This window comes from Lolium perenne, chromosome 3 (assembly GCF_019359855.2).
Source record: "Lolium perenne isolate Kyuss_39 chromosome 3, Kyuss_2.0, whole genome shotgun sequence".
Taxonomy (NCBI): domain Eukaryota; kingdom Viridiplantae; phylum Streptophyta; class Magnoliopsida; order Poales; family Poaceae; genus Lolium; species Lolium perenne.
Genome location: NC_067246.2, coordinates 320,441,609 through 320,457,461, shown reverse-complemented (window position 1 = coordinate 320,457,461; position 15,853 = coordinate 320,441,609).

The window sequence follows — 15,853 nt, the reverse complement described above, 5'->3', positions numbered from 1 at the left end:
GTGTGCATAAAACATGTAGATAACATCAATAATGTGGCATGGAACATAAGAAATTATCGATACGTCGGAGACGTATCAGCCGCCTATCGAGGAAGAAGGCTCCCCCTTCTTCTTGTCATCGTGGCCAGCGTCCCACTGCTCCCGAGTGAGGAGCAGCTTCCCTCCGGTGGTGATGGGCCCCGACGAAGATTGTGGCTCGTCGGTGTCGACGACCTTGAGGCGACCTATCGCCTCCTCGATCGTCATGGTGGAGAGGTCCAGCAGGGACTTGATCGAGCGAGCCATCTACTTGTACTTGTCAGGGACGCAGCGAAAGAGCTTCTCGACAGCTCTCTCCTCGTCGTAGGCGTCATCGCCGAACTGCACCATCTTCTGCAGCAGAGTGTTAAGACGGAGAGCAAAGTCATCAACGTCCTCACCTGGCTTGAAGGCCAGGTTCTCCCACTCCTTGCGAAGTGCCTGCAGTGTGGACTTGCGAGCACGGTCGCTGCCGATGCGTGCCGCGGCGATGGCGTCCCAAGCCTCATTGGCAGTCTGCTTGTGGGAGAGCGAGAACTGCACCTCGGTCAGGACTGCGGCGATGAGGGCGTCCAGCGCCCGTCGATCCTCATGATGGTCGACGTCGCCGTCGTGGACTGCCTCCCACATGTGCCACACCTGGAGCCTGATCTTCATGATCGCGGCCCACTCGACGTAGTTGGTTTTGGTGAGGTTAGGCCACCCAACACCGGGACCAACATCCCTGACCACCGTCCGGACCCCATAGAGGTCGCGGTCTTGGTCATCCCAGCCGCCACCGCCGTGCGCGCCTCCTCTGGGAGCGCCATCCCGAGGTGTGCGGGCGTGCTCGGCTGCCCACTGCGATGTCCGCTGCGCCGCCTGTGGCGCCGCTGCGTCGACGCTGCCATCAGCAGAAACGGAGCCGTTGGCGCTGCCGCGCAGCACCTCGACCTCCGCCGCCGCCGCACGTGCTGCCTCCGCTGCTTCTATTGCTTCTACCTCCGCTCTGGCTGCTGCTAGCTCCACCGCTGCCAGCCTCGACGCCCTTGTTGTCGCCGCAGCGGCTACCGCGGCCACTCGTTCACGCTCCTCTGCCGCGGCGCGATCGGCCTCCTGCCGACGCCGCATGCTGGAGGTAGCCGTGTGCTGAGAGTGGCCGTCGGACATGGCTCGCTGCTGGGGGCTGAGCGCTGCTTCCGATGAGCTGCTGCTCGACAACCCGGGCGGAGGGAAGTAACCAGGGGCATTTGAGGCTGCTACTGGTTGGGGATGCTCCCTTCCCTGTGAAGGGGAGGAGCAGGAGATGCTCAGGCTGCAAGACAACCTAGCTCTGATACCACTTGTTAGTATCTCTAGCCTCACTTTATTAAGAAGAGGATGACACTAGGAGAGTTGGGGCAATTTTCGTTGGTTTATTTCTCACACAATGCCATGCCAAACTGAGGGCACGGGGCTACAGATTTATAGCTGCTAGCCAGCCAGAACATGCTAGTCTAAAGATGCTAACTGTCAGTCCTTATGCTAGTCTAACTGTCAGTCCTTATGCTAGTCTAAAGATGCTAACTGTCAGTCCTTGATGCCTCTAAAAAGCAGTCAAAGATCAGGGATGCTATCCTATCCTAACCACATGTCCTTCACAAAGGACCATGTGTGTGTGCTGCAGTCCACAGAACATGTGTGTGCTGCAGCAGCTCCACAAAGACCAGAATACAATGACTTATTCATCAAATCTAACAATATAAACAGCTCAAAGTCGTTGATCCACAAGGAGTGAACATAGCCCACGATAGAAACACGAACTGGATCGAAGCTAGCAGTAATAGGAAATATTGGGCAGTTTCGTGCTATATAGTCAAGATGATCCATAATTTCCATTGGAGCTGGAGCGATGCCCGAGCATGGAGATGAAAATATTTTACTCTATAAGCCGTCCGCCGAGACAATGGAGTCTGCAAATCAATCACCCCTTTCGATCTAGTAAAGAGAGAAACAAAAATTGGATCGAATCTACATCACTTCCCATTTTCATCTCACGGGTACGGTTGGTGCGAATTCGGAATCAAAACCTAGGCTTACGGTAGAAGAGAAGGGAGGAACACGGAGTCACCTATTACTGCTTCGATCGCCGGGCTCGCTGTGTCGGACGCCGGCGGCCGGCCACGAGCGTGAGCGGCGCTTTTTCAGGGCAACAACGAGTGGATGGGGCGAGGAGAGCGGGTGTTGTCGCCATTGGATCCGCGCCGCCAAAGGCGAGAGAAAGGGATAGAGCGGGCGCCGATGGCTGAAAGTGATGGGGAAAAATGTCTCAGAATCCCAGGTGCATTAGCATTGTGGGATTTGTTAGGTTTGAGCTCAAATTCACCGTGCCAGAGATGCGTGCGTGAGTTGTGAAAAATTACACTATTTCAAAATGGAAACTGCTGGACGTCCCCCGGGGGATCTGATTCCCCAGCCCCCGGGTTCCCAGCCGTTGGATCAATTATTTTGACGGTTAGATTTGCATGTAGCACAAAAACATCTCCAGCAGCAAATAATCATCGCCGGCAGCAAATGACTGAAGCAAAAAACGGTTCGTCAGAAAAGAAAATAAAAAGGCTGGACTCGCCGGAGACCACGTAGCAAACATATTACGTCGATGTAGCAAAACCGCAAATAAATTGTAGCAAATTTTTTTGCTTCAGTGTAGCAAAAAACGGTTCGTCCAGAAAAATAAAATAAAAAGGTTGAGCTCGCCGGAGACCTCACCAGACACTCGCCGGAGACCTCGCCGGAGACCCCGTAGCAAAAAACTGTGATATTATAGCAAAACGACCTCGTCGGAGACATCGACCTAGACCTCACCGGAGATTTCGCCGGAGACCTCACGAGAGACTTCGCTGGAGAGCTCGTAGCAAAAATATTTTGATATTATAGCAAACCCAACCTCGCCGGAGACTTCATAGCAAAAAAGTTACACTATTGTAGCAAACCCAATCTCGCCGGAGACTTTGTAGCAAAATTTCTATTCTAATATAGCAAAACAACAAAACAATTGTAGCAAAAGGATTATACTATCGTATCATCAAGAGATTTTTTACAAGATTTCGGGTTAGGTTTTTGATATGGTAGCAAAACCAACTTCAACAGGAAACCTTATAGCAAAATACAAAAAGATGCAAATCCACTTAATCTATGGTGCAAAAAACAGAGAATAGTTGTAGCAAAGGAATCAAAACTTTCTCTAATGGTGCAAATCGATAGAGCTGCGGTACAAACGCCGGCACCGCTCGCAGCATCTGACTCCGTTGGGTCGATCGCCGTCCTTGGGGTTGTCGAGGATGGAGCACCATCGGCAGCGGTCGTTGATGGCGGAGCACTTGGCCGGCAGCAGCCGAACAACCTCGCAGGCGACGAGCGCGGCCACAATGACCTCGCGCACGAGGGTGGGGGCGACGGCGCCTGGACGGATCCCCGCCTTTCCGCCGCTACGGGCCTCAACGGCCGGCGACGGGGCAAGCTCGACGGCGCAGGGGAGGCGAAGTTTGGTGGGTCTGCAGGACATCACCGGAAGCAGAACTGCGTCGGCCGTCTACAGGTCGAAGGCGGTGAGAAGTTTGCAGGGGAAAATCACGACTGGGCGCTGCAGCGGCGTGTGACTGGGCGCCACGGCGGCGCGTGGCTGGGCACGGCGGCTCTTCTCCATTGATGCGACGGGCGAAGAAACAGAAAAAAAAAGTAGGGGACGGGACGCCGGTAAGATAAGGCTTGAGTTTGAGCGGTTATGTGTGGCCCAGTTGGACACGTGTCGTCGCAAGGAGGTGGAGGACGGAGCGACGGGATCCCCCGGGGGTATACAATCATTTTCCTTTCAAAATCGAATTTGTAGGTGACTATGTTGACCTGACCCAAATTTTGCTGTCATTTGCTTGCTGCGATTTGGCCAATATGAATAAGAAAAATGAAGTGGCGAGTCTGACATATTGCCTCAAACACAGAGTGACATTCATTTTGAAACAAAATTTGGCGCAAGTCAATTTCAGGTTCCCATAATGGCATGGTTTGCAGATCCTGTCATAAGTCAAAATGCCAAGGAAAACCACATACCAATAGTTTGAACCGATCCTCAAGTTCCCCAAACTGCAACATTCAAGATGACATGGAGACATAGTCAGTTTGCAGATCCTGCGAGGTCAACTGCCATGGAAAATGACATGCCAGTAGTTTGAAGAGATCCGATGAGAACATCCAGTTCCACCCCTATTATCAGGTTAATGTTCCATCTCCCAGTGCCTAGTTGGTCAGCTCCGTGATGGCGCTGACGATGTCAACATTGGAAGCCCATCTTGTCTTCCTCCTCGTTGTATAGAAATAGCTCGTCTATTTTTTTACTAGATGCAGAAACCATCTAGGAGCTGGGTGACATGTTGATTTCAGTTTGGAGCTAATTGACAAAATACGTAGGAAGTAGGAGAGCTGCTATCATTATAAGAGGGAAAAGTTTTACAACCTAAGGAGAAACAAAAAGGAAAATACTAAACAGAGGCTCCAAAGTACAGAGGTAACATGATGCTAGTCTCTCGCGCTAATTAGGGACAGCAATCATGAGGGCCAACATAAAGGGGCGGAGGTGGCATCGTTCAAAATTGGAGCATTTGGCTCCTTCCACAAATACCAGATGGTGTATCAATGTATGAGGCTACAACGGTGAGGGTTGTGCCAAACTTGTGTACATTGCTCTGAACTCACCATCCACCAGCTTGGAAAATCAGTGTAGAGAACGAGGTGAGCTGGGCACAAAGAAGTAGAGTGCAGAGCTGTAACCTCTTTGGAGAAATGGCAATTAATGCTTAGGCGCGAGGCAGATTTGAGGGCATAGTCACAATATTAAGGGATGAATAAGCTAAAGTACTCACCAACCGTGGCTTGCCTACGCATTATCCACCCTTATAAAGGATGCGCACCGGCTCTGTAATATCTTCCCTCCTATTATGGTAGTACTAGCAACAAAAGTAACACCACCGGAGCCGAAGTTCCTGAGCTAGAGCAATGGAAACTAAGATGGGTTGGAGCGGCACAATAGGTTGTGAATGTGAGGCATACAGAAACATACCATCTCGGCAGGAAAATATCACACTAGAAACAGCTAAAAGTCGCTGATCCTCAAGGAGGGAACATAGCGCAAGATAAAAACACAAATTGGATCGAAGCTAGCAGTAATAGAAAGTATTGGGCGGTCTTGTGCTAGATGGTACGGCTGATCCAGAATTTCCATTGGAGGTGGAACGATGCTCCAGCATGGACATGAAAAGATTTTACACTCTGTAAGCCGTTTCCACTGAAAATGGAGTCTGAAAATCAATCACCCCTCTCGATCTAATAAAGGGACAAAGAAAAATTGGATCGAATCTGCATCCCTTATCCATTTTCGTCTCATGGGTACGGTTGGTGCGAATTTGTAATCAAAACCTATGCTTACGATAGAAGCTAAGGGGGAACGCGGAGTTTTACCTCACTGCAGGCCACCGCTTCGATCACCGGGCTCACTGTGTCGGACACCGGCCGGGAACGAGCGTGTTGGCGCTGTTTCAGGGCAACGGCGAGTGGAGGGGGCGAGGAGAGCGGGCGTTGTCGCCGTTGGGTCTGCGCCGCTGAAGGCGAGAGAAAGGGATATGGAGCGGGCGCTGAAAATGAAGGGGAAAAATAAATGTCTTAAAATCCCAGGTGATGTAGTTTGCATTAGCATTGTGGATTTGTTAGGTTTGAGCTCAAATTCACCTTGCCAGAGATGTGTGCGTCAGTTGTGAAAAATTACACTACTTACTCCCTCGTGAATAGAATCTCGTATCCAGCAAATTACAACATTCAAGATGGCAGCATGACTGAAAGCTCCTAAGCACACCCTCGTCGAATGCGTAAGACAATTTTGCCTAGGCTAGAATCGAACTGTTACCAGACCCACCACAATGCCGTTCTGTCGGATGGCCATGCAGAAACCATCTAGGAGCAGAGTGATATGTTGATTTCAGTTCGGAGCTAATTGACAAAATACGTATGAAGTAGGAGAGCTGCTATCATTATAAAAGGGAAAAAATTTACAACCCAAGGAGAAACAAAAAGGAAAATACTAAACAGAGGCTCCAAAGTATAGAGGTAACATGATGCTAGTCTCGTGCTAATCAGGGCAGCATAATAGCGAACTAGGCTTAACCGATACCTGTTAGGGTTCGGGTTTCGTGTTTATATACGGCAGGAAAAACCTCTGCCGTGGTTTACAAGGATACATATGAGATAGGGCGGTGTACTACACCGTGTCTACTCATATATGTACAGATATTCCAACAGCCCCTCTTAATCTAAACTTAAACTCTAGAAGATTCTTGCCTGGAAGTGCTTTGGTAAAACCATCAGCAAGCTGATATTTACTTGAGACAAACCTGATAGCAAGTTTATTTTCTGCTACTCGTTCTCGAACAAAATGGAAGTCAATATCAATGTGCTTTGTACGGACATGAAATACTGGATTTGCTGAGAGATATGTCGCACCAAGGTTATCACACCACAAACATGGCTTGTCTTTGAGTTTGATCCCGAGCTCTTTAAGAAGTGCTTCAACCCATATCATTTCTTAGTTGCATTTGCCAATGCCTCGTACTCAGGTTCTGTACTTGATCTTGAAACTGCAGCTTGTTTTCTGGAACTCCAATAAATTAAGTTTGGTCCTATGAAATACTACAAACCCTCCCGTGGAGCGTCTATCATCAAGACACCCAGCCCAATCTGCATCTGAAAAGGTACTCAAGAGTGTAGTAGAAGAGGGCTGGAAGGTAATGCCAAGGCCAACAGTGTCTCTGACATAACGTAGTATTCTTTTAACAACTATCCAATGAACTGTAGTAGGTGCATGCAAAAACTGATAAACCTTGTTAACTGAAAAGGAAAGGTCAGGCCGTGTGAGAGTGAGGTATTGCAAGGCACCAACAATGTTGTGATTATATTTTGTACTATCTTCAGAATCAAGAGGATCACTTGATACAAGTGAAAGAGTGGGTGTTGACTTACATTGTCGCATGCCAACTTTCTCTAAGATATCCATGGCATACTTCTCCTGTGTTAGCAACAGGCTATCCTGGATTTTCCTCACTTCAATTTCCAAGAAATAGTGTAATTCACCAAGATCCTTGATGGCAAAATCATCATTCAAATCCTTAACGAAAGCAGCAATGGCATGCTCTGAAGAGTTTGTAACAATGATATCATCAACATAAATTAAAAAGAATACTGTAATATCTGACTTGTGATATAGAAACAAAGATGTATCTGCCTTTGATGGTACAAAACCAAAACTATGTAACTTTGAACTTAAACGAGAGTACCATGCTCGAGGGGCTTGTTGAACATCAGGATTTTCAAAGCCTGGCGGCTATCTCATATAAACCTCCTCTTCCAGAACACCATGTAGGAACGTGTTCTTGACATCTAGCTGCCGCAAATTCCAACATCTAGAAACTGAAATAGCTAAAACAGTTCTGATAGTAGCTGATTTAACAACAGGGCTAAAAGTATCTTCATAATCAATTCCTATCTCTGTTTAAACCCTTTTGCAACAAGACGAGCTTTATACCTGTCAATTGTACCATCTGCACGTTTCTTGACACGATATACCCATTTGCAGTCAATCGGATTTTTACTTCTGCTGGGTGGCACTAAGTGTCATGTCTAGTTGTGAAGCAATGCATCATATTCATCCTCCATTGCTTTACGCCAGTGTGGGCCTTCAAGAGCATCAGAGAGAGAGCGAGACTCATCTGTAGACACAAGCAAACCATAGTGAATTGTACCATCTTTGTAAATTTTAGGTTGCTTGATACCTTTTTGTAGGCGGGTTTGAACACCAACCACATGAGCCACCATAGCAGATGAGGGAACAGAGGATCCAGCGTGTGGAGAAGATCCTGTGCCAGAATCTCAGCCAGTGGGCGACGGAGACCGGGGCGCACGACGCGACAGTAATGGGGACCGAGAGGGGCCCCGTGATGGCGACCAACCAGGGACTGATGAGGCTGTCAAAGCAATGATGACGGGCGGATCTTGTGTCGGGGACCGCTGACGCTGGCAGCGTGTTGTCGGGGAAGAAGGCGGGTCCCGCGATGGCGACGTCGGACGCTGGCGATGCGTGTAAACCTGCAACGGGACATCGTGGGCGCGGGAAGGCCTGTGGCTGCTGCGGATGTCAGGGGAGACAGGATCCTCCTCGGGATCAGAGCGATCCAAGGTTGCAAGGGGAATCTTCCTCGGATCCAGTCCCCGAGCTACCATTTTCTTCAGCATCTTCTTGTGCATCATATTCACTCATTTCAGCATTGTTTTCACTCTGGTTTTCACCAGTATATTCATCATCAGATGGAGTGTCAGCAGCACCAGCCGGTGGGGTGATATCCTGAACATGGTTAGTGACAATCGGTATAATAGGTAAAGGCATATGATCATCATGTTGAGCATCCCCACTAGTACATGCAATATTTTGTGGAGGCGACAGGAGAGTTTCTTGACAAAGACGTTTACCAGCATTAGGATGTAGAGATGCAAAAGGAAAAAACATTCTCATCAAAAACTACATCTCGAGAGACATAAACACGTCCAATGGTCACATCTAGACATTTTACCCCTTTATGAAGAGGACCATAGCCCAAGAAGACACAACAGGTAGATCTATAAGCAAGGTTTCTTCTGTTGTAGGGACCGAGATTGGGCCAATAGACACACCCAAAAATCCAAAGAGAATCATAATTTGGAGAAGTATGAAGGAGGCGCTCAACGAGAGTCTCATTATTAATAACTTTGCTAGGAAGAAGATTAATAAGAAATGTGGTTGTAAGGAAGGCTTCATCCCAGAATTTTAGTGGCATAGATGCATGTGCAAGAAGAGAAAGTCCTAGTTCCACAATATGACGGTGTTTGCGCTCAGCGGAACCATTTTGTTGATGAGCATGAGGGCAAGACACATGATGAGTGATGCCAATTTTCTGAAAGAAGGCATTAAGCTTCTCATAATCGCCTCCCCAATCTGTTTGCATAGTGACTATTTTCCTACCAAACTTACGTTCAACATAGGCTTGATAGTTAAGAAAAACTTGATAAACATCAGAACGCTTCTTGAGCAAGTAAATCCAAGAAAATTTACTATAATCATCGATAAAGCTTACATAATATGAATGTTTGCTAACAGAAGCAGGTGCTAGACCCCATACATCAGAGAACACAAGCTCAAAAGAAACTGTGGACACACTGGTAGACAGACACAGGATATGGCAACTGGTGACTCTTAGCTAACTGACAAGAATGACAAACATAAGGATTTATTTCTGAACTATATGAAAGCTATTTTTTTCTAACAATCTGTTGCACCACAAACGAGGAAGGATGACCTAAACGGCGATGCCATGTGGATGAGGATGGCTTTATTGTGACGAATGCTTGCTTGGAAGACCCGGTAGAGAGAGGCACTAGCGGGTAGAGACCACCATAGCATGGTCCCTTAAACAGAGTTCTTCGAGTTGCCCGATCCTTAATAAGAAAGAACCAATGGTGAAATTCAATGTAAAAATTATTATCAAGAGTAAGTTTATGCACAGATAAGAGATTCTTTGAAGCATTTGTAACATGGAGAATGTTGTTTAAATGCAATGTGCTATGGGGGTATGCAACATAGAATGACCAACATGCGATATAACCATACCATTGCCATCGGTAGTGTGGACGCAGTCTTGTCCCTTGTAGTTTTCACGGGTGGTGAGTTTGTTCAACTCACTCGTGATGTGATCCGTAGCTCTGGTGTCAGAATACCAGTTGGAGTCAACACCATAGGAGGTGTCAACACCCGGATTTTTAAGTCCAGATGCCTGTTATGCCATACATCGCAATCCCAGGAATATTGTTGTTGCGAGACATAACAGTTGAATATCATAAGTCATCATTCATTACATACCATAGTCGTCTTACAAATAGAGATCACATGATCCATATTACACAAATAGTTGATCTATTGATCAACATACACAAAGTTCATAGTTTCATAGCGGAAGCGTAAATAGAAGGGACTCTCTAGTCCACAGGCCAACGTCTGACGTCAGAAGATTCCCTAGTTGTCGTAGGCGTCCTGCTGGTCGTCATCTTGATAGTTCTGCTCCTCTTCATAGTCTGGCCATTTGAATAGCCAGGGACACAGCCGTGAGTACTTTAAAGTACTCGCAAACTAATACTAATGTAAGTGTTAACAATTCTAGTAAGGGGTGCTAAGCTCTAGTTTATTTTGCATAAAGCCAATTTTAGTTCACAAAAAAATTTGTAAACAACTCTTCATGTGCTAACTAACTCAAGTGGGAATATTAGTGTCATTCCCACAACTCTGTTGTGATTCGAAGTCAAAGTCACCTTTCAAGTTCAAATTCACCAGTCACCCTTCACCATTCATAGTTTTCGAAAAGTTCTGATGACGGAACAGTATGGCCTTTCCAACTGTCAATAACCGAGGACGCGGCTATTCGAATAGGTTTAACTCTGTAGAGGTTGTACACTTGTGCCACAACAATTGCAATAGCACGTCAGGGGTAACTGGCCCTGATTTATCGTACACCGTACGCGAACTACCAATCCTAACCTTTCATTTACATACCCTAGTATAGGCACCTCTCCCCATGAGCTTGGCCTCCCAGTGAAGACAAACTGTCAGCCTGGGAACTGCACAGGGCTTGGGCCAGACATTCACCTCATTTCGCGTCATATCATCTCATTTCTTTTGTTGTAGAGGCAGCTTTCGGCATAACCCCGATGACGCTTGTTTAGAGGGAACCCATACTAAGACACACAAACTTCCGGTTAAGCCCTACCCAGATTCAGGTATTGTGGGGGTACTTGTAAAATTGGAATGGTATCGCATCCGAACCCAACCATCAGATTTTGTAAAGTTCACCAAGTCATTCACAGATCATATTCACCTTCAAAATCTTTCAATAGAATGACTCATCATTCCAAGGTTTTCAAAGTCATTTCATTTCACAAGTTCCCAACTAGAGTAGTCACTTTTGATTTAGCACTAGCATCTATGTATGAGGGGTGCTAAGTATTTTGCTTTGCTTCTAGGCTAACTTTGATACTCTTGTACTAATCCAATACTAACCAAGTGAATCATGAATCAAAAGGCACTTTGATAAAACAAAAGTAAATAAAGCTTGTAAGGTAAAACTGGGAAATAGGATCATAAGCATAAAGTAAATAGGATAATGCCTTGCTCATAGTGAGCTTTGCACTTTGCAAGAGTATTATCTTGTATTGGGGTTAACTTGCAACATTATAGCTTGCAAAAGCCTAGCTTGCATTGGTAATAGCTTGCAAGAATATTAGCTTGCAACCATAACTTGCAAAAGTCTAGCTTGCATTGGTGTTAGCTTGCAAGAATATTAGCTTGCCTTGGTTGAAGTGGGGGTCCAAGTTTTCTTCTCCTTCCTCTTTGTAGAAGTCCTCCTCCTCCTGGTAGTCTCCGGTACTAGCGTCTAAAATACGAATGCGGGGTACACAATCATCATACCAAACTTACATACTAAACTAAGCACACACATGATGTACACAACTTAAACTAGCATCACACCTTACTATTAAGTTGGTAATTGTGTTTTTTTCTTATTCAAGAAAATAATTTCCTCTCATACTAACTTAGGTGTTACTTTTAATTATTTAGAGAAATAATTTCCTCTCATTATCTTATTAAGATTTAATTTCTCTTCTGAATAATATATGACCTAGGTTGACCAAAATCAACCTCTTCATACTCATCATTTTAAGAAAATGATTTAAATGAGGTTCCATACCTCATGCAATTTAATACTAACAGGGTAGTGATTTAATGTCACCAAATACTCAATATGAGATTATATAGACCATGGTCACTACCTCATGTTGAATTACTTGAGACCAAGATTTAAATGAGAGGGAAACCTCTCATATGATTTAACACATAGTTGTAACTAGGTTAACAACTACTATTGAGGTGCTTTAAAATCATCAACAATTCATTGGCTATTCTAACATTACTTGTATTTACACCAACTATTTTATTCACACAATTTCTATAATTGGGGTGCATTGGTTGTGTTGCTTGAGGAAAATAATTTCCTCTCCTTACATATGTAAATGATAATTTCCATATGGTTCTTGAGAAATAATTTTCTCTCATTGAAATCTTCTTAAGATTTAATTTCTCAAACAATCATACATTAGATCATGTTGACCCAAGTCAACCATTCATCATCATCATTTGAGCAATTGATTTAAATGAGGTAGAGTACCTCATACCATTTAATAACACTACATAGGCTTTAAATCTCTAAGTACTTCATATAAGAGAGTTTGGACCAGGGGTCCAAACTTCACATGAATTCATTTGAGACAAAGTTTAAATGAAGTATAAGACTTCATAAGAATTACTTAATAGTTTTGGACAATATCCACTAGTTAAATTAGCCATATTATCCATTACTTAAACTAGGGCATGATCATGCAAAGTGACCACACCATTTTCTTGCATAAACAATTAGTGTAAGTCAAATGTGAGCTATTGGAGTTGGAATTAACTTCATATCTATTTTGGTTGATTTTTAAGAATTATTTGAATGTGCAAAAGTCCCTGACTTGTTCTTTTTGTCAGATTAGTTCTACAAATAATTTTGAGATGGGACCAGTGGCATTTGATAGATAATTTCACTAGTTTTCCAACGGTATAAAATTCATAAATTTTGGTTCAGTAGATTTTAAACTATTGAATTTCAAATTTTGTGCTGTATTGAAATTCATTTGGAATTAATTAAACTCGATTTGAATTAAGAGGGCCGGCGGGAAACTAGGTGGGCTGAAAGGTTTGAAACGCAGCACAGAGGAGTTGGGCCGGCCCAGCAGTGCATCCAGCGCAGCGGGCCAGCTGACAGCAGGCCCCACTCATCAGCGGGTGAGACTTACCGAATCGGTACGGGGCGCGGAGGAGCGTTGGATCAGACGAGGATCGTGCGGCTGGGCGTCGTCGTCGTCGTCGACGAGAGGGGAAGTGCTGGCGGCTTCGGCAGGGGGTCGGCGGCGAGCTGGAGCTCCGGCGAGGATCAGCGACGGTGCAGGGCGGCGTTGTCGAGGACGAGGAAGCAGATGGTGCAGACGGCGGCTCGAATGGTGGCCTGAATCGACGGCGGCGATCTCAGGTCTGCCGCGGGCTCCAGCATTCGATTGGGCGGCTCTGGTGGCTAATCAAAGAGGAGAAGAGGTCGAGGAGGATCAGGGAGAGGAGGGGAGCAGATGGGTGTGAATGAATTGGCCGCGGGTGTCCTCCTTTTATAGCGACGCGAGGTGCTGCGGGGCAGTGGTGGTGGCGACATGCGCGCGGCGTTGCCGGCGATGGAGAGGGTTAGGAGGGAGCAGGGTGAGGTAGGTGAGGTCGAGGCGGTGCTAGGAGGCTAGACGGCGAGGTGAGGGAAGGTCTGGTGTGTGCGCGCGACGGCGGCGTTCTGGCGGCAGGGTTGCGGGAAAACGGGGACCTGGTCGTCGGCGACGGCGCTCGCGCGGGGCACGGCGCGTGTCTGGCGGGGTCCTGGCGAGGTGGCGGAGCTCGTCGTGCAGCGAGGGGGTCCAGGGGAGGTGTGCTGCGGCGAGGCGACGCGTGACCTGGGGGTGCCCGTGGCGTGCACTCGCGCGACGCGAGCGGCATGCCCCAGGCACTCTGGGCGCGCGTGGCCTGACACGTGTGAGTGTCCTCTCCGGCACTGGTGGGGCTAGGCAGCTTCAGGGATGCAAGGGGAAGCTCAGGGACATGGGGGCCAGGATTGAGAGGAAAGGAGAAGTGAGGAGGGTGCACCATGTGTCCATGGCCGGCATGGCCATGGCTATGCCATGTGTTGGCCTCTCCCTAGGGTTGCTGTGGTGGAGTGATGAAGAGAGGGGACAAGGGGACAGGTAGGGTGGAGATGGGGTAGATTAGGGTTGAGGTAGAGCACTATTCCAAATAGTGTCACATAGTGGCATAGATGCTATTTGCAATTTTGATCCCAATTTGGTTTAATTCAAATAGTTGGCCAACTTGAATTGTGCGTGTTTAGATAGGTTGTATTTGACCAGAGGCAACTATGGGTGGTGGTGGAATTTAGAAATTCAAAGAATGGCAAAATTTGATAAGTGGGAGATTGTTCCCCATAACAAAAAGTGTCAACTTTGGATGAGCATAGCAAATGATCAAAGATGATTTTGGCAAGGTGGTCTTTACAAAAAGTGTTCACCTTGATGTTGACTTTGAAATGGTGCAAAGAGTTAGCAAGAGTTAGTTTGAGAAAATTGAATGGCAAGGGCTCAAAGTAGTGATCAGACTAAAATTGGCAGATTTGACCAATATCACATGTGATCCCCAATTGAGTTTGAAATTGATTTGAATTGGGTTTCTTTGATTCCAATAGTTGTAATAAGTGTTTAGTATCATATTATAACTAATGTTGAAGGCCAAAATGGTCTAGGGTCAAGATTTATAAAAATGGCATACACCATATGTAAGGGTTTTGGGATTTTCTAGCTTTTATTCTTTTATTCCTCTTTGCTTCATTTTGACAAGAGTGAGGTTTATTTGGTGTTAGATTGGGTTAGGTGAAAGGTTCAAACCATTTTGAGGCAATGGAGGTGGCTAGGTCAAGATTTGATAATTTGGCTAAAAGTGTATGTGAGTGAAAATGGAATTATCTCACTATTTGATTTCTCTCCATTTGATTTGACTTTTCTTGACTCTAAAGTGATTCTTACGAGTTTAGGAACATTTCCCAACCATTAAAACCATTCCAAAAGGTCTAGCTCAAAGATTTGTAAAATTGGCCAAAACATATGAGAGGTGACATGTCAATTTTTCTTATTCTTGTAAGGTGCTCCCCCTTGCTTTACTTGAGCAAGGTTGAGGGTCAATTTAGGGTTAGATTAGGTTTAGAGATGGTTTCACATCATTTGGTCAAAGTAGAAGTGCATAGGACAAGAATTGGTGAAAATGGCTATGTGTCACATATGCTTCTATGCATATGTGGCATTTGATTTTTAATTTGACTAGGCTTGACCCAATTGATGTTGTTGAGTGGTGAAAAGGGTACATAGGAGTGATCCAACCATTCACTAGAAGTCTTAGGGTCAAGATCCTCAATTTCACAAATTTGATATTTTACTCTCATATGCCTCTATGGCATTATTACTTTCTTTCTAAAAATCCTTTGTTTCATTTTGGATTGGGTTGGAGAAGTACTAGATAAGGTTTAAGAAGGTTTTCCAATCCTCTAAAGAAAGTAGAAAGGCCTAGGGTGAAGTTTTACAAAAATAGCCATAGGCACATATGCCTCTATGCATATGTTTGATTTTATTTTTGTTTCACACTTGAATTGGTTGGTAAGTGATTTGTTGAGTGTGTTGAGGTATTTAAATTCATCTACCCAAGGTAGACAAGGCAAAGCTCATCATTTTCAAAAAGTATCCATAGGCTTGCATATGCCTTTTTCTTAAATAAGATCTTTTCTTTTTATTTTATTTCTCAAAGATTGATGACAAGAGGGATGAGGTTTAGGGTTTAATAAGTTTTGCAATGGTTCACCGCCATTTAGCAAAATAATAAAAGGTAGTGTTCAAGATTTACAAATTAAGGCTATAGGCCCACATATGGCTTTTCCTTTATTTTAGGTTTCTCAAAATAGATCACTTTGATTTTTGAGAAGGTTAGGTTTTAAGGTTTTTCTTAATGGATTTCTTTCTCTTTGATTTTATTTGGTTGGTGATCTTCACTTGATCACTTTAGGGTTTTTAGGGTTTATCACATAAGCAC